Raw genomic sequence first — 27,464 nt, forward strand, 5'->3', positions numbered from 1 at the left:
AAAGGATATGAACAAACAGTTCTTATAAAAAAAAAAACAAACCCCCTAAATTCTATTTTAATTTTTCCCCAGTTACATGTCAAGGAAATATTTAGCATTCATTTTTATAATATTTTGAGTTCAAAATTTTTCTCCCTTGCTGCCTCTCCTCTTTTCTAAAGATGGTAGACAGTTTGATAGTTTATACATGTGCTGTCATGTAAAACATTTCCATAATAGTCACAGTTGTGAAAGAAGTAGTAGAAGAAAAAAAACTAGGAGAAAGAATAAGGTAAGTGAAAAAAAGTATGCTTCAACTTACATTCTGAGTCCATCAGTTTCTGGATGTAGTTAGCATTGTCCTTTCTGAGTCCTTTGTGCTTGTCTTTGACCCTTGTGTTGCTGAGAAGAGTTGAGTCATTCATGTGAATAAGCAGTTTTCAAAACAATTGCGAAGTATGAACAACTATTCTCTTTTTGAAGAGAACCAATGACATCATGAGGTGTGAACTTCATGTGAACAAATTAGATTTAAGTGAGGCAAAGTTGCACCATCACCATCACTCTCTTTGGCAGAATCATTGGTGATCAGTGGAAGACAAAAGCTGGGACAAGTGGTGATGTCCTGGAATGCACTGGATGGCCTGGTGTCTTTGATGTCTGACCAAGCTCTGAGGAGTCCATAATACTTGCTCCATCTGCCTTCATAGCCATTGGAACAAATTGTCCTCATCTGCTCATTCTGCCTCTGGAAGTCTTCACGTGGGATATAGACATCCCCTTAACTCCCTGGTAGGTTTGAGACCTGTGCTTTAAGTAGTGCACCAGATCATCACAATAAGAGATATGGAATTCAAAATAACCCTTACTTCAAACCCAGAAAATTAGCAAAAATGATAGAAATTGTAACATTCTATGCTGGAAGGAATTATTAGGCATAGTCATACATTGTAGCTTTCAATATGAATTAGTACAACTGTTTTGGAAATAATTTGGAATTATAACAATAAAGTGCATCAAGTATCCATATTCTTTTTCTGATCAACTATTCCATTACTGAGCTCATACTTCAAGGAGGTGATTGATGAGAAGAAAGTCACCTTATATATCAGAATTTATGGCAGCAGTGACAGTAGAGAATTGGAAACAAAGGAGATACTCTTTGATTTGAGAATGGCTAAGCAAATTGTGAATCATGAATATTATGGAATATTACTGTGAGGTGTAAGAAATGATTGTGATAAGTACAGAAAATCATGGAAAAATTTCCCTGAATTCAAGCAGAATGAAATAAGCAAAGCCAAGAATAATGCAGACAAGAAGAACAACTACATATGCAAAAAGTCAAAAGTGAATGTTGCAAAATTATTTAAAAAATCAGATATGACTCAAAAGATATGACCTGAGAAGACATTCCCAACCCACCTTTTTGCAATGATGGAAGTTCACAAATGCTGTATATTTGCATATATTTCAGAGTTTTTTGATGTTTGGTGAGTTATGTGTATTCCTCCCCCCCCCCCCTTCTTTTTTTTTAAGTCTTAAAAATTCTATTTATTATTTGGGATAACTTTTGACAGAGAGGAGATATATTGAGGAAAAGTGTAAAAAATCAGTAAACATTTTTAAAAAAGCATTCATTAAGCACTTACTCTGAAGTAAAAATGGATTATTTATACCTAGAATCTCTATTTTGGAGACCTTTCTTTCTCTGTCTTTTAAAGGTATATGCTTATTTGAACATCTTATTTTCAAAATTGTCTTTATCTTATTTCCTGTAATTTGTTCTGTGAATTTTCCTTTTTTCTTTTTAGGGCATTATTATTAGTTTTCTTATTCTCTCCAATTCTCCTCCAACTCCCATTAAAAAACAAAACAAAAATCTTGTCAAAAATAATCATGGTCAAGGATATAAATACTCAAAGTGATCATGTCTGAAAAAGCTAGTTCTTGGGAGCCATCTCCATTCTGTGATAAGTCATTTCTGTTTTGGCCAGAAACTCTGAAGGTCTTCCCTTACGAAATTCACTGATTAATTTACTTAATTAGATTTTTTTGGACTAGGTGAAAAAGATTTTTTGCCTCAGTTGCTACCTGGCCTTAGTCATTGAATAGGTACAGGCTCAGTCAAATTGAGACCTGTGGAAGATCTTAGTTAAAAAGGCCAAGCTCTCCCATTTCATCTAGGACCATCTCCAGTACCCTGATCTGTATTTGGCCTTTGGACCCAGTTGGTTCTGGAGGAGAAAGTGAGACAGGGACTTTGCACAGCCTTCCCGCATTTAAGTCCAATTCACTTGCATGTCCTGGCATCTCCTTCCTGATGTCATGGTCCTCTTCAATAATGACAATAACAACCACAATGATAGTTCAGCTCTACTGGGTTATACTTTGCTGTAGGATGTTTTGGATATTACTGCTTCTATGATAATTCTTTACAATGATTGGTGTCGTGTTCATTTTTACCAATGTTAGTTTTGTACTAGGGCTTTGTGCCAAGGTGGCTGTATTTTTGGGTGAGGTGGTTGAACATGCTTAATCTTATTCTTGGTTATCTTATTTACTACTTTGAACACTCAGGTGGAGGGATGGAAGGTTGTGAGCCATACTCTTTTTTCTTTTGAGATTTAGTATACTGAATATTCATGGTTTTTTTTGGCACCAATCTAGTGTGTCCTGATTTGAAAGCTTTGCCCAGATTGATGGTTTTTAAGGGTAGAACTTTGCATGCAATGTGTCTCAGACTTTGGCCCAACTCTGGGTCTTCTGGGTGACTTCTTCCTAATTTGCTTGCATTGGCACTAGCTTTTCTGGCAAGCTTCTTTTCTTATTGCCCACAGGCTTCTGACTAACTTCTTGTGCAGTTGTAATGTGGATAAGGTCACTTTAAGTAGATTCTTATTGGATTTCTTGATTGTTATTTTGTCTGATACTATTTTAGGTTTCTATTTGAAAAAGTTAGTGGAAGCTTGTTCAGTCATCTGAGTGGTAGAAAAATCATGACTTTTTTTTAGGCTTACACCAGACTCTAATGTTCATCTTTTCTCATCTGCCTTTATGTCTATTTTTTGTACTTTTATACATTTTTTAAACATCTAAATTAATGAGTGACTTTTTGGTGAATCGTATGTCTAGCTTGCCTCTTTTTCTTTTCTCTAAAAATGCAAAAACTTAAAGGAGAGGTCTCACTTTCTCTCTCACCACCCAATCCTACAGTAAAGAGTTGTTAATTCCCTTTTCTCAAGGTATCACCATCATTTATTTGTGTGTGTGTGTGTGTGTGTGTGTGTGTGTGTGTGTGTGTGTATGGTATATGTGTGTGAGAGTGAGAGAGAGATGGAGGGAGGGGGAACGGAAGAAGTGAGTTTCCTTGCATGGGTATACTTAATATAGACTTATCTTTTATCTGTTTCATTATTCTGTTTCTTTGAACTTCGTATATCCATTCATATACATTCCCATGATGAGCTTCATTCCGTAAGTCTCTGTGATACCTATGAAGTCAATTTTGTCTCCTTGCTTTAGGTCTTCATTGTCTTAACTTATATATTTGTGTAGAGACTTTTGAGGATATGGGCTTTTCTTACTGTCTTCCTTCTTGGATTTTTCCTGCAATCTGGGATTTGACTCCCATGTCCTCTGACTTGGGATCCAGGGTACGTTCCACTGAATGTGAGTTTCTAAGATAGTGTTTTTTTTGGATGAGAACATAATATATAAATAGAATCTGATGGAAGAACATAGTACTAACACCAAATAAAATCTGAATTAAATGTTTGATAGTATAGCTGTATAAAATAATACAATAAATGCAGTATTTGAAAGGCATATCTACGTAGATTATTTCAAGGTTGCTTATTTTTTTAGATCAAAAAATTGGAAAAAAAAAGAAATAGGGAAATTACTATTCTACTGACTATGCATACCATACTGAAGGAATTACATTCATTTTATTCATAAAACTGTATCCCTTCTCTGATTAATACACTCTGATAGTCACTTTTGCTGTCTGGCCTTTTCCTACTTGTATATTAAATTTGTATTCTGGTTTCATTTTTATATTGCTTTTTCTTCTCTCTTAAAAATTCTTGCCTTTTATTTGCTAAGGTTTTGAAGACTAGAACCCTATTTTATATTTAAAGTCACAATCTTTTGTATAGCATTGTATGTGTAAAGTAGATGGTAAATGCATGCTGTTTTAGTCACTGAAACAATAAACATCCACTCAGATTTCAAGACTTATGCATGCTAAAATCATGAATCCATGTCATAAGAAATGTTTGGAAAACTTATTCTTTTTGTTTGCATAAAGTAAAGTATTTTAGAACATATAAAGGTAAAGAATCGCTCACAGATTCATATTGAATTCAGAATTATGATTTAGTTTTTTTTTTTTTTTTCAGTTTTGTCATGTCTGATTCTTCAAAGATATTGGAATGGTTTGCCATTTCCTTCTCCAGCTCATGATAAATAAGGGAACTGAAGCAATAACATTAAGTGACTTACTCAAGGTTTTATAGCTAGTAAGTTTAAATTTGAAGCTTGATTTGATTCCACGTCTTCTGATTTCAGGAGTGATACTATACTCTCTCTACTGTGCCACCCAGCTGTCCATAATTTATTTAGGCAGCAATTATAAATTTTCTAATCAATTTATTTCAAATAATATTTAATTTTTATTATAAAATAGAACTATTGTGTTACTGAAATTTTAAGCAATCTAGCATCACTGAGTTTTTGACAGTTTATAAGAAGCAAGAACAAACAAAAAGAATAAATCATTAACACTTTTATATATATTCATAGTTCTGAGCAGTGAAGGTTTCTAGATCAGCTTATATCTTCTTTCAAATATTAGTTTAAAAAATTTTGTGTATGTTTATAAATAGACTAATTTATTTCACCTTGTGAGGAAGAGGGAATAATACCAACTATATCCTATTCAATAGGAGTTTGAAGGAGGAGTCATACAAAAACTAGTGAAAGAAGAAATGGCATTCTCTGGCTAATTAATTCTATAGGAATAATATCATAGATTTAAAATTAGAAGAGATCCTACTGATCATGTAGTCCAACATTGACATTTTTTAAATTTTGAAACTTTTTATTGATACCTTTTATTTTTACATTAGTCATTGCTGAATATGCTTTTTCTCACTTTCTTTTGTAAAAACCTCAACAAAAATTAAGCACAATCATCATGTCAACTTTATTAGACAGGTTATCAATATTCCACACCATTGTGCCAACTTAAGATTTTCCTCCCACTTCTACTTCCAATGAAAGAAGACTGATGCATTTCCATATCTTTTATCTTGGGCCAAGATTCAGCCTCCTCCTTTTAGATATATTAAAAAAAACTTAGGCTCAGGGAGGATACATGACTTGCTTGCTTTTGTAGCAAGCACTAGAGCCACACTTTAAGCTTATAATTTCTGTCTACACAACTTGTGTTATTTTCATTTCATCACAGTGTTGTCCTTTTATTACTTGAAAATATGATTTAGTTAATAATACATTTTATTAAATACCTATTATTTGTTAAACACCTACAGAACCAGGCATTGTGCTAAAGTTCTGAGGATATAATTTTAAAAACTCAGTCCTTGCACTTGAGAAACTTAGAATTTAATGGCAGAAGTCAGTGCTCACAAGGAAGCTGAAAGGAGGGGAAAAATGCCAGAGGGTACCTAACTACTAGACTGTGCTGTTAGAATCAAAAGCAAGTAGAGCAGTTGACAGCAAGTGAAATTATCTGGAAGAGTCTGAGCACTCTATAAAAGGAAGCATTATGAGAACCTGATTGCTTTGTCTTCTATTCCACCTATAAAGAGAGAGGCAACTGGAATTACAGAAGTGGTACTGAGTATAAAGCTGAATCAGACTTCAGGATAATGAGATTTTAGGAGATGAGCTCAGCCTGGGGGAGACAAGATATTTGTGGGGTTGAAACCAACAAGAACATCTGATGGTAAATGAAATAAATTTGATTATAATAAATGTAAAATAGTACTATGAAATGATGAATTTGATTAGAAACAATCTTATTTGGTATGACTGTATACTCTTTAGATTGTTGTTTGTAGAATGCAAGAATTATTGAATACAGAGGATAATAAATTTTGTTCTGTTAACTGACAATTCAATTGTTTCATTAGAATCTGACTCTTCATTCTTCATGACCCCATTTGGGGATTTTCTTGGCAAAGATAGTTGAGTAGTTTGCCATTTCCTTCTCCAACTCACTTGACAGATAAGAAAACTGAGGCAAACAAGTTTAAGTGAAGTGCCCAGAGTCACACAACTGATAAATGTTAGAAGATGGATTTTGAACTTGGGTCTTCCTAACTCAAAGCCTGGCACTGATAGGGCTCGGGGAGGAACCCCAAGATATATTAAGATTATCGCAAGATTATCACAAAAGAATTTGTAGGCTTAGAACAACTTCAAATCAAGAGTCAAAGATTTTACTATTATGCCATTCATTGGCTAGCTAAGTTCTGAAAGGGAATGAGTGATTAACAAGGGAAATGACTCCTTAAGGCAAGCTAAATTCCTAGTGACCTATTCTTAAGGCTGGCAGTTCCTAATGAACCTGCTGTTGTGATGTTCAGGAACCAAGCTAAGTTCTTTAAAAAAAAAAAAAAAATTAGGGAGTAGGCTTTTCTATAGGAGAAAAATAATCTTAGGGGTTGACATCTATAAGTTGATCTCTGATTAGATACCATAATGATAATTTTGTCAATGCGAGGAATTCAACAAGGGCCTCTTGCAACCAAGGCCTACTTAAAGTCAAGATAAGCCTGCCAATGCTCCCCCTACTTGCTTCAGGGAATACATTGATAAAAATAAAATATATATCAAAATAACCCAGATTTTACCTCATACTCAAGTAAATGACAAAGATGACAAAAGAGAAGACTCAATGTCAGTTAAAAACAAGACTTAGAACTGATATTAGCTTCTTATTGCAAAATTCAGATAAAATGAAGCAAGCAGAGAAAATTATCAGACTGTATAGATAGGATCTAAGTAATATCCTTTGAGTATGAAATGAAAGTGATAAATAGATTGAAGGGATTAGATCTGGTAGCTAGAGTGCCTGAAAAACTGTGGATAGGAGGTAGCAACAAAGAAAAAAACAAAGAAAAAGAAGAACAAGAAAGTAAAATGACTGATGAAACATAGCTTTACAAATAGCTGAGGAAAGAAGGAAAGCAAAAAGTAAATGGAATTCAAATTCAGAATTCCAGAGAATAATGAGGAATAAGAGGTTTTTCTTAAGTGAGAAAGGCAAAGAAATTTTTTAAAAAAGCATTAGAATGGGAAAGACAAGGAAAATTTTTATGTAAAAACAAACATGATAAAAGATAAAAAATGTTAAGGATCTAATAGATGTAGAAGAGCTTAAGAAGTGGCAAGAATATACAGGAGTACTGTATAAGAAAGATCTTAACATCACCAATAACTAAGCCAATATGATTTCTGATCTAGAGCCATATATCTTGAAGAATTAAGTGAGCCTTAGGAATCATTGCTAACAGTAAAACTAGTGGAAGTAATTAATTCCAGCTGAGAACTGAGAAAAATCCAAAAAGATAATGCTGAAATAACGGTTTGGACGTGTATACTTATTTTGTATTTAATTTATACTTTAATATATTTAACATGTATTGGTCATCCTGCCATCTAGGGGAGTGGGTGGGAGGAAAGAGGGGAAAAATTGGAACAAAAGGTTTGGCAATTGTCAATGCTGTAAAATTACCTATGTATATAACTTGTAAATAAGAAGTTATTAAAATTTAAAAAAAGTTAATGCTGTTAAAAAATATTGCACTTAATAAGCAAGCAAATTTGGAAAATTCAGGGAGCTACTTGATTGGAAAAAGATCAATTTACATCTTACTCCTAAAAAGGGCAATTCCAAACAATGTTCATATTACCAACTAGTTGCACTCATTTCACACACAAAAGTTAAAAGTTATGTTTAAGATTGTACAAGCTAGGTTTCAGCAGTGTGTAAACCAAGAATTACCAAAAGTGCTGACTGGCTTTTGAAGAAGTAGAGAAACTAGAGATCAAGTTTCCAATATTTGCTCAATTATGGATAAAGGATTGAGTTTCAGAAAAAACATCTACTTTCAGAAAAATTCTCCTTTCTTTGCTATGTTATTATAGCCTTTAATTGTGGGGATCACAACAAAATGTGGCAACTCCTCTTTGAGGAGATGGGAATACCAGATCATTTTACTTTTCTCCTAATGAACCTATATGTAGTCCAAGAAGCAAAAGAACTGAATACAGAATAATTATTAGTTTAAAATTTGAAAAGAGAATGACAAAGTTGTATATTGTCACCTTACTTGTTTAACTTACATACAGAGTACATCACGTGAAATGCTTGACTGAGCAAATCAGAAATTGGAATTAAGCTTGCCAGGAGAAACATCAATAATCTCATATGTTGGCAATACCATTATAGTGGCAGAAAGTAAAGAAGAAATTAAGAAGCCTTTTGATGAGGTTTAAAAAAGAGTGTGTAAAATCTGACTTGAAGCTTAACATCAAAAACCCCCTAAACTTTTAGCAACTGATTCCATCATTTTTGGCAAATAAAAGGAGAAGAAATGAAAGTAGTGTCAGATTTTATATTTTTTTAGCTCATAAGTCTCGGCCAACAGTGACAACAGCCATGTAGTTTTTTTTATTTTAATAACTGAAATTTTTTCACTTTGAAGTGCATTGCTAATGCAATGATCAAAAATAATAGATCATTAGACAAAGATGATATAGTATTAAAAATTAAACTAATATTTTTGAATTGCAAAAAATTGAACTCAATATTCTTTGTCTTTTAGTTTGCTACAGTGACTGTAGAAAAAGACAGGGACTGTATAAGAATAAGAGTTATTAAAAAATTTTTTTCATGGATCTTCATGATCAAATAATTTGCTATTTACAGCCTAAGCTACTGGTGATGAGCATCCTTACATGTAGCTAATCCAAAGTACAGATAACAGAGACAGTCTTTTCTCTGGGGCTCTCCTTTATTTAAGCCTTTTCTGCTTTGTAAATTGTAGAGTCAATTTTGGAATTGATTATGTAATGTGGGAGACACTTGGCACAGGACTATCCAGCATGTTATACCCTCAACAAAGAAGGTGCTAAATTCTATGAGAAAAACACAATTAATGTAGCTCAAAAGAAATGTGAGATGAACCCATTGAAAAAACTCATCCCAAATGTTCACATGGATTTTTTTTTATTAAAGCTTTTTATTTTCAAAACGGGCATGGACAATTTTTCAACATTGACCTTTGCAAAACCTTGTGTTCCAATCCCTCCTTTCCTTCTACCTCTCCCCCAATTGGCAAGTAATCTAATATATGTTAAAGATGGTAAAAATCTATGTTAAATCCAATATATACATACATATTTATATAATTATCTTGCTGTACAAGAAAAATCAGATCAAAAAGAAAAAATGGTGAGAAAAAATAAAATGCAAGCAAACAACAACAAAAGAAGTGAAAATGCTATAGATGGCTCTCATCATCACAAGATCATTGGAATTGGCCTGAATCATCTCATTGTTGAAAAGAGCCATATCCAATAGAATTGATCTTCGTATAATCTTGTTGTTGCTGGTTCACATGGATTATTTGTGCTTGATCTGTGACATAGCATCCTGAGCTCATATTGGTCTGATCAGATACAGTAATTTGACTTTAACATTGTGATATAACTTTGATCTTCATTGAGAATGAAGAATATCCCCACTTGACAAATGGTCAAAGGATATAAACAGACAATTTTCAGATGATGAAATTAAAGCCTTCTACAGTCATATGAAAAAATGCTTCAAATTACTATTGAATAGAGAAATGCAAATTAAAACAATTCCAAGATACCACCTTATACCTCTCAATTTGACAAAGATGACAGGAAAAGATAATGATAAATATTGGAGAAGAAGTGGGAAAACTGGGATATTAATGCATTGTTGATGGAGTTGTAAAATAATCCAATCATTCTCGAGAGCAAAAGGCTATGAAACTATGCATACCCTTTCACCCAGCAGTACCATTATTGGATCTGTATCCCAAGAACATCATAAAAGAGGGAAAATAACCCACATGTGCAAAAATGAGGTGGCAGAGAATTAAAAAATGAATACCTGCTCATCAGTTGGGTAATGGTTGAATAAGTTATGGCATATGAAAATTATAAAATATTATCATTCTATAAAAAATGATGAACAAGTTGATTTTAGAAAGAATAGTAAAGATTTACATGAACTGATAATTAGCAAAAGAAGTAGAACTAGGAATACATCATATACAATAACAGCAAGATCATGTGATGAACAAGTATGAAAAACTTGGTTCTTCTCAGTGGTTCAGTGATCCAAGGCAATCCCAAATAAGTTTTAGAAAGAACATGCCATCTATATCCATAAAAAGAACTATGGAGATTGAATGGAAATCAACACATGCTATGTTTATTTCTTCTGTTTTTTTTCCTCTCCCATGGCTTTTCCCTTTTGATATGATTTTTCTCTCCTTACATAATTCATAAAGCAGTGTGTATTAAAAAATAAATAAATTTTTAAAAATCTTTGGTTTTACTAAAAATTCTACAAAATATGCTATTATACTTGTTTGCTGCTGAATCTTATTTGATCCTAATTAGTCTGACTTATCTATTATATTATTTTAAAAAATCATAATCAAATAGTTTAAATTTTCCTCTCAGCTGTATTTCTGACTCTCCATAAGTTGCTACCATGACTTAAGATGCCTCTCATCTTGGGGTATCTCTCATCTATGTCAGCCACTTTCCCATATTGGTGAGTTCTTTCTAGGGCTCCATTTTGGGGATAAGCCCAAGACAGTCATGTTCATATCTCTATTGGGAAAAGCTATTCTGTTAAAAAAAAAAAATTTATTCTAAAACTTCAAATTAAATTTATTTTTCAAATTTTATTAAATATAAGATGTTTAAAGAAATAAGTTATAACTTGGAACTTAATTAACATCCTATAATAATCATATATACACTTATTTTGATGTTGGACTTAATCAAAGATTGGAAGTATAAGACTTTATATAAAGCAAACAGTCTTATTCTAGTTCTGCTTTGAATTTATCTTTTTCTTCCCCCTGAGGCAATTGGGGTTAAGTGATTTGTTCAGGGTCACCCAGCTAGGAAGTGTTAAGTGTCTGAGACCACATTTGAACCCAGATCCTCCTGACTTCAGAGCTGGTACTCTATCCACTGCGCCACCTAGCTGTCCCAGCATTGAATTTAACTTGTTAAAACAAGAATTAGGGGAAAGTGATCTCTCACACAAATATGCTCATGCAAACAGATCTTTTGGCTGAAAGATAGAAATTTTTTGAAATCTTAGTCAACCAACCAACAAAAATGAATAGGTGGTTACAGTATAATATAGTTACTTTTCTACTGGCTTATAACAAGTTGTATTTAATAAATATATTTAAAATTCATTTACATATATTTCTTTAAAATATATATATATATGTATACACACACCTATAATCCTTTGTAGGGAAAGAATGCTTTCACTTCAAAAAAATCAAAGAGTCATTCCATTTCAATTCAGGGTGACTTTCTTTTCTGCCATTGACTTGGTGGTTCACTCATGTAAGTAACTACCAAATAACTGACTACTGTTTCCAATCAGTTCATTTGAAAATCTGCAGATTTTTGTAGTAAAATTGAGTAAAATGTTCAGTAGTATTATTGTGTTGATTTTGAGATTGTTTTTAATGCTCACATTCAGCAATCATGGTTTTCAAATAGACTGACGTTGCACTCTAAGAATGCAAATGTTCATAACATTTTGATTACATGATTACATAGCTGATGATTTAGTATTATTGAGTTGTAAGGGGAACTATTCTGGTACAGTGTACAGAAGGCAAATGAGGTTATGTGTGCATACATCTGACTTTTTGTTGGAAATTAGTTTGTCCTAAGAGGTTGTTTTTGCTCAAATGTTGAAACTTTATGGTTGTTTGGAAATGTTTTGATAACCTGATCAAGAAACTATAAAAACATACTATATACTCAGTGAGGAGTTTGATATAATTGCTGCATCAGCACCAAAATTGTGTTCATTGTCATGACATTTTAGTTGTAAAAACAAACCTATAGTGCTTCAAATAGTTATATATTTGTGAAAGAGGAAAATTATGTTTGTAATATAATTGGGAAATCAGAGTACAAGGCTCTATTAAATAATTTGTAGTTTAGCCCCTTGTACCATTATCATACCATCATTACAGTTTCTCAAGAGTTTGAACTACTAAATGGGCATCTCTGAAGTAGTTCAATACTCAGTTTTTATGTTTGAAAAAAATAAAGATCAAGGATGTTGTGATTTGCCCAACAGTGCACAGGTAGTAAATAACAGAAATGGAATTCAACCCAGGCCATTCTACTTTAGTTCAGATTTTCACTCTACCATACTGCGGATGATTATGCCTTTACCTCAGGCATAATACCCATTCCTTGGAATACACCATAAAAGCATTTCCTATTTCATACTGTTATTTCTTTCTAAATGATGTTGTGTTTTAAAATACTTTCCATATTGCACTTCTCATTGAAACACAATACCTGACTCCTGGAGAAATCATTTTGCTTATGGTAGTTCTTAAAATTATTGTTATTTTTATTTTTCTTTTATTTTGTTTATATTTATTTTTGGACTAGATTTATGTTTTCATTGATATAGACAGTTCCCAGTGAAAAGGAATTGCAGATAAATAGCTTTCCAATTTTTACAGTCTTAGAGACTGAGCAGCAGAGAGATAAGTGACTTGCCTAACCTGTATGTTAGAAGTAGGACCTTAACTACATTTTCCTGACTCCAATGCTGATTCACTAATCCAAAGATTCTTAAACTATGGGTTGTGACCCCTTATGAGGTCATGTAACTGAATGTGGGGATCATGAAAACTTTGACAACAGTAAAAGTTATCAAGTATTCCACCAAGATTTAATTCTTTATGTAAAAATAAGCACATCCATCTCAGTATACAAATTTGCTTTTGTCTTTAATAAATGATAAAATTATATGTATGCCAAAGGATTTTTTAAAAATAAATTTCTTTATGATTATTAGTAAATGTTTGATTTGTATACTTATTTTGCATACCTGTATACCCATAGTCACATAAAAATTTCTTTGTTGAAAAGTGAAGTGAGTGAAAAAATCGCACTAATCCATGCTGCTTCTATTTTTTGTTCTTATTGTCATATCAAATGATATTTTGAGTGTATTTTATTGGAAAAAGTGAGCAAAAGACAAAATCTTTAAATTTAAAGTGACTACTTTTGTAGAATTAATAATACCAAACAAAAGGTCTTTGACCCACATCTTTTTCAATGAATTTCCTAAGTTTGAAGATTTGCTCTATTTCATAATGAGTTTGAGTTTGAGACATTGAATATGTTTTCTAGATTATTTTGCTTTAAGGAGGAAATAATCATTAACTTTGTTTAATTGATAAACAGCTTCTGTACTTTGGATTTCCATGCCCATGTTTTGTTGAATCCTTTCTGCCTAGTAAATGTCTCCAATATTTAAGGGTTAATTTGTCCAAAGATGAATTATATCCTTATTCCAACATTGTCTCCTATAGCTAGGATGTTTTTTAGTTAGTGCTTACCCATTTTGCTTCAGAAAAATTAATGAGCTTTGTTTTGCAAATTTTTCCCATTTGCTAAGCTGGTTTCAGATTATTTTTAATCAATTTCTCTAAAGAAGATTCTGCAACTATTTCATTGAAATAGCTCTATTATGCAAAGGAACTGAAGTATATAAAATTAGTTGTTTAATATCACTTATTACCCAGGGATCTGCCCCACAATCTGCAAGTTACTTGTACTGCTAGTATATGGCCATGAACAGTCTCTTTCAGCATCACAAAATGATAAACTCTTGTTCCAATGAGACATTATATTGCTTTTAGCCACTGATCAAGTGACTAGCCTAATACAAGAGACTAAAATTGGAACTTATCTACATCTAACTTAATAACTTCTGATGAGAAATTTTTATAATGATATGGATACTTCTTTTAAATCCTTGTTATCCAGGGCTGAGAATTTCATTGTATCTGTGGTTTACTATCCCTCCCACCCCCCAAAAAAAGAAAAAAAAAAGAATAACTTTAGCACTGGTCTAACATCATTGTTTTTCATTTTTGGCTCTAGCATATACATGTATTTTTATATTTTTACATATAAACATATGTTTATATATTTATATTTAACAACTTCTAATTTTTTATTAACTTAGTGCATAGAAAAATTTTTCTATCCCCTCAGTTTTATTTTATGTATGTCTTTATTTTTTAAATGTGTTTCTTGTAGATAACATGGGATTTTGTTTTCTTAGTCAATATTATTCTTTTTTTACTTTATTGGTTTGTTTAATCACTTTACATTTAAAGGTAGAAATTAGGTTTATATTCTTCTTCATCTCTCTCTTAATACGAGTTTTTTTCTCTCCCAAGTTGTAGTTTTGTCTCCCTTCTTCTGGTGTAAACCCAATGTTATATTCCTTTAGGTACTTTAATCTTTTGTTAAAAGTGGCCGTGTTCCCACTGGCTCTTTTCCCCTTTGTAGAGGGCTGCAGATAGTGGGAGAATTTGGGGTAAGGTATAAGACTCTTTAGTCCAGAGGAAACCCACTGACAATATCTGGGACTCCTGATTTCCCTTGGTGTTCACATCTTTTCCTGAGAAGTCAAGGAGGATGTGACCACCTGTGTTCTACTTGAAGCAAGGATACTTACAATAAGGTGTTAACTTAGTGTGATTGATGAGATAATGGTTCTCTAGTTCATATATACTTAGTGTGATATGGTGATGTAATGGTTCTACAGTTGGCACATGCTCAGTGTGCTGTAGGATATAATTGTACTAAGGTATTTGAGGGCTGAGAGAACTGGAGAATAGGGTGTGTGTGTGCTTGAGCTTGATCTCAGACTCCAGACGCCAACCTTAACCATTCTCGTGGTGGCTCTCATGCCTTCTTCACTTCTCCACCTAAGACCAAGGCCCATCCAGAGATCCTTCAGAAAGCTAGTCCCGACACTATACCCCTTGTTCCTGATCTTTTCTTCTTCTTTTTTTTTTCTTTTTCATTTTCAATTCTTCCTCCCTTCCCAAATTTAAGGGAGATCTCAGAAGTCACCTTGTCCCCATTGCTGTCCCTTGATTTGCTCCCTCTTGTTAACCCACCTCTTGTTTGTTTTACATGTCCTCCCATGTTGTAATATAGTCCCACCCAAAAAACCAAAACAGAACATTAATTTACCTGTAGGCAGAATGTTGTCAGGTTCTGTCTGTAATGTGCCATCTGCCTTTTCACTGTTATTATCTCTACCAGATTTCTACCTTCGTTTTTGTCTCCTTATTTACATGTAAGGAAGAAGTCACTATTGGTCCTAATCCTGTTACTTTTGTTACTATTGCTGTTCTTTGCTGCTGTATTTACTCCTACATTCTGTTGTTGGATGTTTTTGAGAAAGTCTCTTCAGTTCTGATTTTCTTTCTAAAAATGTTTCATTCTAATTATTGTATATCCATCTTTTTTCAAAATTTTTAATTCTTCTTTTTGTTTATTTAGTGAAACTTGACCATCCAGATTCTAGTTTTTTCTATTCTATCCATAATTTTTACTGTGCAGGCTGTAAGTTCTGTTCTCATACCCTCTCATTTCTCTTGAACCACTCAGGAACAGTACATTGTACTCCCGTGTTCTTCTCAAATTTCCCAGGTTCCTCTTTCTCATAAAATGTTGCAAAATTTTTGTTTGTTTGTTTTGTAGTTTTTATTCATAGATGCCTAGACTCCTCCCATGCAAGTTATTCTCTAGTCTAAGTCTCTGCCCCAGCTGACATTTGGAGGTCAGAATTGGCTGTGGGTGGATGTAGTGTTTTTTCCCCTCAGGTTTAATGGAATATTGCACAGTATTTACCCTCTCCTATCTATAAATACAACAAAGCATATTCTACAAATCTGTATTTAATCATCTATGAAAGAAAAATGTGACTAAACAAAAAGGTAGAACTTGAGTGATTCTTATAAGTAAAAGTGGTAAACAGGATATTTGATATGTCATTTCAAACATTAGAAATACAGTAAAGGTAACTAAGCATAGTTTATAAAAGAGAGAAGCAAGAAAATCAATGTTTTTATGCTTCTGGGCTTAAATAAGACTATTACAAAAAATACCTTTGATGTTACCCTGAGAATTCAACAAGAGAACAAAATGTGATTAAAAGATCTAAGGGAATTAAAAGACATAGGAGGGTAAAATGAAGAATTCATATCTGTTGGAACACAACCCATATTTCCATACGTAAAACAGGTTTTGGTGGATGAAGACAGGGGAAAGTGATTTAGGTCAGAACAGAGGAAGAAAGGGGCAAAAGACATGCATAATTGATAGCATACTTCATTGCCTCTTATGTAAGTGAATATAATAAGACCATCTAAATATAGATAAAACTTTTTTAAAATGATAGGAAATAATGGGTGGGTGAAATTTGCAGTTGTATTTTTATAGATAGGATTAATAGGTGATGGAATAAAACTCATTTTCCAGAATCCCCTCCTTGAAGGAGGGATAATTGGGGGGGAAAACAGACATAAAGCCAGTGAATGGCAATATTATAGTCTAGAATAATCTAGAAAAAGAAAGAAGTAAATTAATTTTTTGGATAAGGTATTCATCAAATGAATGTCATCCTTTTTTATTTTTAATTAATTTTAGTGCATATTGCTTTATGAATCATGTTGGGAAAGAAAAATCAGAACAAAAGGGAAACACCATTGGAGAGAGGGGAAAAAAAAAAAAAGAGAAGAGAACATAGCATTTATTGATTTACACACAATCTCCATAGTTCTTTTTTGGAAACTGAGTCTTTCAAGTTGATCATTGCATAATCTTGCTATTACTGTATACAATGTATTTCTGGTTCTGCTTCTTTTGCTCAGTGTCAGTTCATGTGATTTTTTTCCAGGCCTTTCTAAAATCATCTTGTTCATCATTTTTATAGGACAATAATATTACATTACTTTTACATACCATAACTTATTAAGCCACTATCCAATTGACGGGAATCTATTCACTTTCTAGTTCTTTGCTACCAAAGAGCTGATATGAACGATTTTATAAAGTATTTATATTATAAATATATATGTTTTAAATATGTATATATTTATAAAACTATTTATATTATTTTATAAAATGCTGTAAATATTTTTGTACATGTGGGTCCTTTCTCCTCTTTTAGGATTCTTTGTGATAGAGACCCAGTAGTAATACTGCTGGATCAAAGGATAAGCACTGTTTTATAGCGCTTTGGGTATAGTTCCAAATTGCTCTCCAGAATATGTGGATCAGTTCACAACTCTCCAACAATGCATTGATGTCCCAGTTTTCCCACATTCCCTTCAGCATTCATCATTATTTTTTCCTGTCATCTTAGCCAATCTGAGAGGAGTGAAGTAGTATGTCAGAGATGTTTAAATTTGTATTTCTCTAATCAGTAGTGATTTAGAGCATCTTTTCATGTGACTCTAGATGGCTTTTATTTCATCATCTAAAAATTGTTTATGTTTTTTGACCATTTATCAATTGGGGAATGACTTGTATTATAAATTTGAAACAGTTCTATATATATTTTAGAAATGAGGCTTTTATCAGAAACATTGACTATAAATTTTTTTCCCAGCTTTGTACTTCCCTTTGAATCTTGTTTTTGTTTTGCAGAAACTTTTTAATTTAATGTAATCAAAGTTGTCCATTTTGCCTTTTGTAATACGTTCCCTAGTTATTCTTTGGTCACAAATTCCCCCCTTCCCCAAAGATCTGACAGTAAACTATCCCTTATTCTCCTAATTTACTTATGATAGCACCCTTTAAGCCCTAATCATGTACCCATTTTGACCCAATTTTAGTATGGGGTGTGAGATGTAAGTCTATGTTGCATTTCTGACATATTATTTTTCCAGTTTTTCCCAGCAATTTTTGTGAAATAGTGAGTTTTCTTACCCTAGAGTCTGGAGTCTTTGTGTTTTTAAAATACTATGTTAAGATAGCTTTAGCAAAGTTGTGGGATATAAAATAAACTCATACAAATCATCAGCATTTTTATAATTACTGATAGAGCCCAATAGCAACAAATAGAGAAATTCCACTTTAAATAACTGTAGAAAAATTCTGCCTAAATTGGTTTACTTGTTCAGTGCCATATCAAACTGCCAAAAAATTATTTTATAGAACTAGAAAAAATAATAATTTATCTGGAAGAACAAAAGGACAAGAATGTCAAGGGAATTAGTGGGAAAAAATACAGTATCAAACCTAAAACTATATTACAAAGCAGCAGTCATCAAAACCATTTGGTACTGGCTAAGAAATAGAATGGTGGATCAGTGGAAGAGATTAGATATGCGCAACACAATAATCAAGGCCTATAGTAATCTAGTATTTGATAAACTCCCAAACTTCAGCTTCTGGAATAAGAACCTACCATTTGACAAAAATTGTTGGGGAAATTAGAAAATAATATGTCACAAACTCAGTATGGACCTACATCTCACACCTCATCGCAAAATTGGGTCAAAATGGGTACATGATTTGGGCATAATTAGGAAATACAAATTAGGAAAACAAGACAAGAATGTGTGATGATCAACTATATGAATGTCATTCTTAAAGAGAATAGATTAGGGTGAAAGGAAAGAGAGTAAAGAGAATCTTTAAAAATAATTTTGAAATTTTTGTTATTGTCTTTTTGGGGGTTTTATACAGGAATTATTTCCATATATTTCCACTTTTATTAAACCTTCATTTGTAAACAAGTCAAATGATTAAATAAGATCAGCTGACATAGTAACCATGTTCAATTTAACATATGCTGTATTTTATATCCAGAGTCTCCCATATCTCTTGCAAAAAGGCAGGTGTTCAACCTCTTTTTCAGGTCTAAGGTTGGGCATTTTATTGAATCAGAGATTGGCTGCCTTTTCGTTTACATTATGGTGCATATGTTTTTCTGTTTACTTTATTCAATAGCATTTCATATAGATTGTCCCATATTGCTCTGAATTCCTCATATCCATAGTTTCTTTATAAAAGAATTTCATTACAGTTGTTAGGTATATTCTTTTTTTTATTAGAAAGAGGGTTTATATTAATATTCTTTTAACAGTTTAAAAAACAAATGCAGCAGCAAAATAAGCCTCTTTCCAATGCACTTTATACATTATTAGACACTACCATTTGCAGTTACTTTTAGGTACAATTAGAATCAATTGCCATCTAATTTTGAGTTCAGATAATATGGTACACACTGAATTAAACTCTTTCATGATATAAGGCTTGATCACATGATCATACTTAGTAAATATTTCACAAGAAACAAAAAAACCCACAGATTCAAAAAAATTTCATGCAAAACCATGCACAGATGAATATGATCCAGTTTCCAGAAGTATATTTCATGTACACATACTGTGTCATGTCACTAATCTGTACACAACAAGAACTTAGTTACTTCCAATTCTATTTCATACATGTTTATGTAAATAGGTCTCTGCACAATATCCACATCTGCAGTGATAATGAAAAATTAGAATCCAGGCAAATGGCAATTAAGACAGGATAATGTGTGAAATGTTTTCATTACAGAATACCATTCATCAGATTTAAGTTTGGAAATGCTAAATTAATGACATTTAATTTTGTGGGTAATAATATTTGTGGTTTAATAACCAAAGTGCATATAAAATTAACTTGTCATACAGACTACAATTATCAAAGCATATGATAATAATCTGTTCTTTACTCAAGGAAAAAGAAACATCTTTTTTGACAGGTTGAAAGAAATACAATTAGGTTTACAAATCTCCGAACTGTACAATATAAAATAGTTACCTCTTTCAGATTGGTAAATGTATTTTTATTTAAAACCATGTTCTTATCTCAATGGAAAATCTCCTTGGTCAGTCCTTGGCCTAATATTTTGCCCATCTGAATGAACTCTTTCATATATAGAGAAATGGATAGAGAAACTCCATAGGAGATCCATTCAAGTATATGTTATCAGCTGGACAATAGACATTCTTCATGTCTGTTATATATACTTATAGTGCAGCTAGGTGGGAAAGGATAAAGTACTGGAACCAAAGGAAGAAAGACTTGATAGTGGAAAGGATTAAAAAAAAATTAAGAGAATTATAGTAAAATATCAAGAAATTTAGTTTGACGCAGAGTAATGGTTTACAGTCTATGGGAGGAAACTGGGATCATGTAAAAGTAAGCAATCTCAGGGACCAACTTGAGAGGAGAAAGAAAATAAACACCAAAAGAATAAAACACTAAAACAATTATAATCTGACATATAAATGGATTGAACTTCCCAGTAAAATGAAAGAGACTGAACAAGAATCTCAAACTCTACAGATATTTAAAACAAGCATGTACAATATGACAATGAGGGGCTAGGACAAACTTTACAGTAATTCATATGGTTCCAAAACAGTAAGTTTGAGATTATAATTGCAGAGAAGACAACAAGAAAAATACATAATACCCAGAGAGATAATAAAGAACCTATACAATGTTTAAAGATACTATACTCAAATACATTAGTGAATAATAATTTGAGTTTCCTCAAATGGTTTCAATCACTACCCATCCATGCCTGCTTTTTGTGCACTTCATTTTCATGTTCTTCCAGGAGTTTATCACATAGAAATCACTTAATACAGTAGGCTTTTTCCTGACATTGTGAGGGAGTCAGTAGATCACTCTGCATCTCCACTTTTCCTCTCTTTGTTGTCAGTTTTCTTGTAATACAGTTCCTTGATAACATATTTCCGTTCTTCCTTGTTGTTCCTCATTGGTTATAAGTTAAAACCTGCTTACTTGTGTCATACATTTCTCTCTTGCCTTGTATGTGATACTTATTTTTAATTCTTCAAAAGCAGTTTTATTTCATGCTTTATTGTCATGTTGCACTAGTGATATAGTCTTAATATTGCAAAGATGAGCCTTTGTTTTCAAGAAGCTTGGGATCGGTAAAGGAACTTTTCTGTTTCTTGAAAGCAGTTCATTCTACTCTCCTTATTCAGTTTTTGGCCTAATTCATTGCCATTTGAAGTCTGGCATGGTACAGAAATGGAATCCATTCAATACATGCTATCATCTGGGAAATAAACATTCTTTGTGTTTGTTATCTATATCTATAATGCAGCGAGGTGGCAGAATGGATAAAATATTAGGCCCAGAGTCAGAAAGACCTAAGTCCAAATGTGGCCTAAGAAACTTGCTAGTCACGTAACTGCTATCTGCCTCAGTTTTCTCATTTATAAAATGGGAGTGATAATCACACTTATAAAGATATATTTACAAAGCTCTTTTGTAAACCTTAAAGCACTATTTATTAAATATTAGCTATTCATTTCCATTCAATCAGTCAGTTCTTTCTGAGTGGATCTCCAAACTCATTTGAATGATCATAAATTTTTTTCTAAGAGGTTTAGTATTATTTTTCAGCTTGATATAATTAATACTATTTCATCTATATCTTGGAGGACCTCATTATCCACAAGGAATTTTCCTTTGATCGGATTCCATATTAGCTTTCCTCCATCACATTTGAGAAAATCTTTGAAAAGTATCTCTGTTTTATGCCTCACCTTCTATTTGTTATTAGAGGGTTACTGAACAGGATTATTTGTATTGTTATATCTTTCAAAAATCTTGAATAATTTTGATGTATGGGTGAGAAAAACCTCACATCAAATCTTATAAGCCTTCATTTTACTATACCAAATCAAAGTTGTTTTTTTTTTTTTTTTCAAAATCAGTTAAAAGTATAGTATGGTCTCTTATTCTCATCATCTTACCATTAGATATAGAAAAATTTTTTTCCTGTTTTTGAGCATCACTTGTAAAAGTTGCCTTGTTTTTGTACTAATATCCTATCCTATTATGTGTAGATGAGTCTCATTTTGTATACATAGGAATATAACTATACAGGTCTGTAGTGGTTATGTTTTTTGAATATTAATAAGGTTCCAAGTTTTTTTCCCCATTCTTTGGTTATCTTCCTCTTCTTTAATCTTGTGTGGTATTCTCTCAATACCCTCACATCTGTATTGTCTTTATCATAGATCTCCTCTGAATGTATTTAATTTATTCTGACCATTTTCCCTCTCTTTATTCTCTTTAGTGCCATTTCTGTCTCTTCTATAAGCACATTGAGGATCCTGTAAAGTTCAACTGTGTTGACTCAACTGTTAGTGGTGGGGAAAAAAAATTTTGTTTTAAATGCTTATTACAACAAACTTCTTAATTGAATATTCAAGCAAGTTTCCTGCCCTCTTATAGTCATTATAAAAAATTTTCACAAAGTAATCTCACCAAAAGATAACTTTTCTTATGCATATTTCTCCATATTAAAAAAATAAAATAAAAGATCTTTAAAGGAGGTTGACTTTATACACACATACACACACACTAAATAGATCAATATCTCACACACACACACATAAACACACACAAAATAGATCAATATCTCAATCTGAATTACCCCTCTTTCTCCCTATGATTTGGTATAGCCAATAATTGAAACAAAATGGCTTAATGGTTCAATGGAGTGAGAATCAGAAATAATATTATTTAAAACATTTTTTTTGGTAATATGTAAGTCCAGGTTTCTCCACATGTAAATTTGTTATAAAGATTTAATCTCTTCTTTTTAGGTATGTGATTTGTATTGTTTTTAAAGTGTTTCTTTCACCTTATGTTTTTATTTTCATTTAAGTCTTATTCTGATGGCTTGTTAGGACATCATGGATTATTTCCAGGGTTCTTAAAAGCTGTGCCAAATGAAGCTCAAGACTTTGGCAATTGCTACCAAGCTGAAAATCTATTAGTATATATCCACTGCTGTATTTTAGCTGTATTTGGACCAACCTAGATGCCTATCACCAAGCTGATCTTAGCTTGATGAATTTTTCAGACACAGCAGTTCCTAAAGATTGTTTCTTGAAAGTTGAAATCTATGTCATTGAAGGAAGTATCTGTACCAACCAAATTTATTTATTTATAGATTTATTAAGTGCATACTTAATGCTAAGCACCAGGGATACAAAAAGAGGCAAAAGACAGTCCTTTGCCCTCAAGGGAGTGTATAATCTAATTGGAGGGATAATATGCAAACAAATACATATAAAGCAAGCTACATACAGGATAAATAGTATGAAATAATCAATGTTGGATTGCAGTGTGTGTGTCAGGAAGAAAAGTATAACAAGCCTCGAAAGGTAAGAAAAGGCTACATTTTGAAGGGCTTTGAATACCAAACATAACATTTTATTTTGCTCTCTAAATCAACAGGAAGTCCCTGGAGTTTATTGAGGGGTGTGTGGTGGTGGCAGTAGTGGCAATGGTGACAGTGACATGATTGGATCTCCATTTTAGGGAAATCTTTTTAGTATCTGAATGGAGATAGACTGGAGTACAGAGAGACTTGAAGCAGTCAGACCTACCAGTAGACTGGTGCAGTAATCTAGGACCTATATTAAAATTGTAGCAGGTTTGGAGGAGAGAAGGAGGCATTTTTTTTTTAATCATTAAATAACTTTTTATTGACAGAACCCATGCCAGGGTAATTTTTTACAACATTATCCTTTGCACTCACTTCTGTTCTGATTTTTCCCCTCCCTCCCTCCATCCCCTCCCCCAGATGGCAAGCAGTCCTTTACATGTTGAATAAGTTACAGTATATCCTAGATACAATATATGTGTGCAGAACCGAACAGTTCTCTTGTTGCACAGAAAGAATTGGATTCAGAAGGTAAAGATAACCCAGGAAGAAAAACCAAAATGCAAGCAGTTTATATTCATTTCCCAGTGTTCTTTCTTTGGGTGTAGCTGCTTCTGTCCATCCTTGATCAACTGAAACTGAATTAGCTCTCTTTATCGAAGAGATCCACTTCCATCAGAATACATCCTCAAACAGTATTGTTGTTGACGTATATAATGATCTCCTGTTCCTGCTCATTTCACTCAGCATCAGTTCATGTAAGTCTCTCCAAGCCTCTCTGTATTCATCCTGCTGGTCATTTCTTACAGAATAATATTCCATAACATTCATATACCACAATTTGCCCAGCCATTCTCCAATTGATGGGCATCCATTCAATTTCCAGCTTCTAGCCACTACAAACAGGGCTGCCACAAACATTTTGGCACATACAGGTGAGGGAAGCATTTTCAAGAGATTTGGCAAAGGTGAAATTGACAGGCCTTGGCAACATCTTGGATATAGGAGATAGTGAAGATTCCACAATAAGTCTTAGGTTGCAAGCCTGGAGGATTGGGAGAATAGAGTTGCTATTTATTATCTAGTAATAGGGAGGTTAAAATGGGACAATCTATTGGAGGAGATAGAATGGAATAGAGTTGCTTGAATAGGTTTGAATAAATTACCCTTGTTAAGGAGTAAAGCCAGGGAAGATTCTGGGAAGATGGCAGAGGATGTCAGAAAATTCCAAGGCCTCCAGATTTCTCCCACAAACAATAGAAGCTGTGCCTCGAGGAGAATATAGAGCAGTTAAAAATAAATAGGAATGGGGCAGAACAGGGATCCTTGTAGGACAACTGGAGAAGATCTGAAGAAAGACTGCAGGAGAGAGTTTTGGCCCCTATGAAGTGTGAGTACCTTCAGGCTTGTCCCACAGAAACAACAAGTAGGGAACCCTGGGTTAGGAGGTAGCCTCAGCCCTAACCCCAGAAACATTTACTTCCCAGACATTGTAGGAAGTCAGGTATCTTGAGTCAGAGAAGATTAAAGGAACATCTGCTGATAAGGAACGCCAGACCCATAGCCTTGTGCAAGAAGGAACCAGCACATACCTGGTGACTGAGCAAACAGTGAGGCGGGCTGTAGACATTTATAGGAGGGTAGAGTTCTTGATTTTGGTCTCTAGGACAGAAAGGAGAACTAAAGGAGGACCTGAGGCCAGAGGCACCATCCCCTGCCCCCCACAGAAAAAAGGTGATTACGTTAACAAACTCTTATTTTAAACAAAAGGATAAAGAATCCAACAATAAAAAGTTATTATGTAACTAGAGAAGATTGAGGTTCATCTTCAGAGGAAGGATACTGAAGTTTAAAAAAAAAAAAAGCCTCTTCTACTCCAAAAAGCCTAAAGTTAAGTGGTTACTTGTTCCCCAAAAAAAATTCATAGAAGAACTCGAAAAAGATTTTAAAAATCAAATGAGAGAGATTGAGTAAAAACTAAAAAAGAAAAAAAATAAGAACAATCCAAGAAAAAGAAGATTATGAAAAGAAAATCATCCACCCTAAAAAAGAAATCCAGATCTAGATGCTTAAGGAATAAAATGATTCTTTGAAAATTAGAATTGGAAAGGAGAAGATAGTGAAGTTGTAAGCGCTCATGAAATAAAACAAAATGTAAAGAATGAAAAAATAGAAGAGACTGTGAGACATCTTGTAAGAAAAACAACAGATCTAGAGAACAAATCAAGAAGAGAAAACAAAAATAATTGGATAACCTGAAAGGTATGGCCAAAAAAAAATTATACAGTAATATAAGAAATAAAGAAAATTGTTCTAAAGTATTAGAACAAAAAGAGGAAGTAGAAATAGAAAAAAAAGAAATCCACTTATAACCCACCTGAAAGAGATTCATTGCTAAATTTTGAAACTCCTAGATCAAAGTAAAAATTTTACATGCAAAAAAAAAAAAATATATATATATATATATATATACACACATATATATATATATCCAAACAATTCAACCATACTGGAATCACAATTAGAATAACATAAGATTTGCAGCTACAATAAAAGAGTGCAGATCTTGGAATACTATATATTGAAGATCACAGAATTAGAGTTGCTGCCCAAAATATCATATTCAATAAAATTAAGTATAATACTGAATGAAAAGAAAAAGATATTGAACTAATTGCCAGATTTTCAGGATTTTGTTGTGGGGAAAAAAAACCTGAACATAATAGGAAATTTGACATACAAGAGCCAAAAGAAATATAAGGTAGACGTCAAAGTCTAATTCCAAGGACCTCAATAAAGATAAACTGTTTTATGTTTTATATGTGGAAAAATAAAAACCATATGTCTAGGATTATTATTAGTAATCGGATTATTGAAAATGAAGATTGGGAGAGAGCTGAGTATACTGTGATTTTAAAAAGCAAAAGTGTATAGGAAAAGGTACAAATAGTGATTGTGTTATATGACTGTACAAGAGTAAGAACTGACAGAGGAATTAGGGAAAAAATTGATGGGTCTGAAATCCTATTCACATCAGGATTGGGTTAAAGAGAAAACAATACATAAATATCTGGAAGGATATAAAACTTTGAAATTTATAAAGAAATGAGGGAAATGGAATAGGATAAAGTAGAATATAGAAGGATGTATAGATTAATGAAAATGAGGTAAAGTGTATAGATTAATGGAAATGGAATAAAGAGTGAGAAAAGGGATGGTGGGGGGAGGGGAGGAGAATAAGGGAGGGATCCTGGGTGGAGGTAGAAGGATGAGTGATAGTAATAGCAAGGCAAGCTAGTAGGTAGAAGGAAAGTAGAAGAGGTAAGGTGTGAGGTTACTTCATCATGTGAAACAGGGTGAAGGAAAAGAGTATGACAGAAGAAGAGTGATAAAATATGAGGAAAAGGGGAGAAGAAAAGAGTTTATTTGTTCTGTAAAATATGAGAATTTCTCTGCTGAGACAATAGGGAGAGGAGGAAAACCAAACCATGGGAGGCTTGAGAAGGGATAAAAGGGTTTGGAAGAACCAATGTGGAGAATAGGATATTAAGTTGATGGAGATAAAGTAAGGTGCTTAGCAGTGAGAGCTCAGTTAAGGTTATGTAATGTAAATTTTCAATAGACCCAAATAGAACAGTTATATGATTTTCTCTACCTTCTTTTAGGAGCATATTTGTAAGAGAGAAGGCAGTGAGAATGATCTGAAGCTGAGACTTGAGTCCCAATAAAATTATATCTGTTTGAAGTTTGTATCTTCTTGATCAATTAGTAGAATTTCTGTCACTGATCAAATATATTACTTTTATTTGGTCAGTCCTCTAGTTTAGGCTAAAATTGTGTTTAAAAACAAAACAAAACAAAAACCTAACTAGAAAAGTAGCAGTTGATTCTATTTGAAATTTCAGCGTTTCTAAATCCAGTAATTCATTGTTCCCCCCTTCTATCCTTAAGAATCATGATCTAATGAAAAAGAATAACAAAGATTATAAGAACTTCAGCTATGCACTTATTTCATGTTGAACATAAAATAATGTGTTGATTTAAATACCAGACAGTAGTCTGATCCAGCAAATTTTTGGAATGTATTTTTAGCATGCCA

At 32.9% G+C, this 27,464-nt stretch overlaps 1 protein-coding gene and 1 long non-coding RNA gene across 3 annotated transcripts in view; both read left to right on the forward strand.

Moving 5' to 3' along the window:
- The window catches only part of LOC127562371 (uncharacterized), a 33,945-nt gene extending 8,130 nt beyond the window's left edge, over positions 1-25,815 (forward strand). The window contains exon 2 of the long non-coding RNA XR_007953666.1: positions 24,301-25,815. This is a non-coding gene — a long non-coding RNA (uncharacterized LOC127562371). The remainder of the gene's footprint in view (positions 1-24,300) is intronic.
- TULP4 (TUB like protein 4) overlaps positions 1-27,464 on the forward strand; it is a 247,562-nt gene that overhangs the window by 92,550 nt on the left and 127,548 nt on the right. The gene's annotated exons all lie outside the window — the stretch shown is intronic.

Source organism: Antechinus flavipes, chromosome 4, assembly GCF_016432865.1.
Source record: "Antechinus flavipes isolate AdamAnt ecotype Samford, QLD, Australia chromosome 4, AdamAnt_v2, whole genome shotgun sequence".
Lineage (NCBI taxonomy): Eukaryota > Metazoa > Chordata > Mammalia > Dasyuromorphia > Dasyuridae > Antechinus > Antechinus flavipes.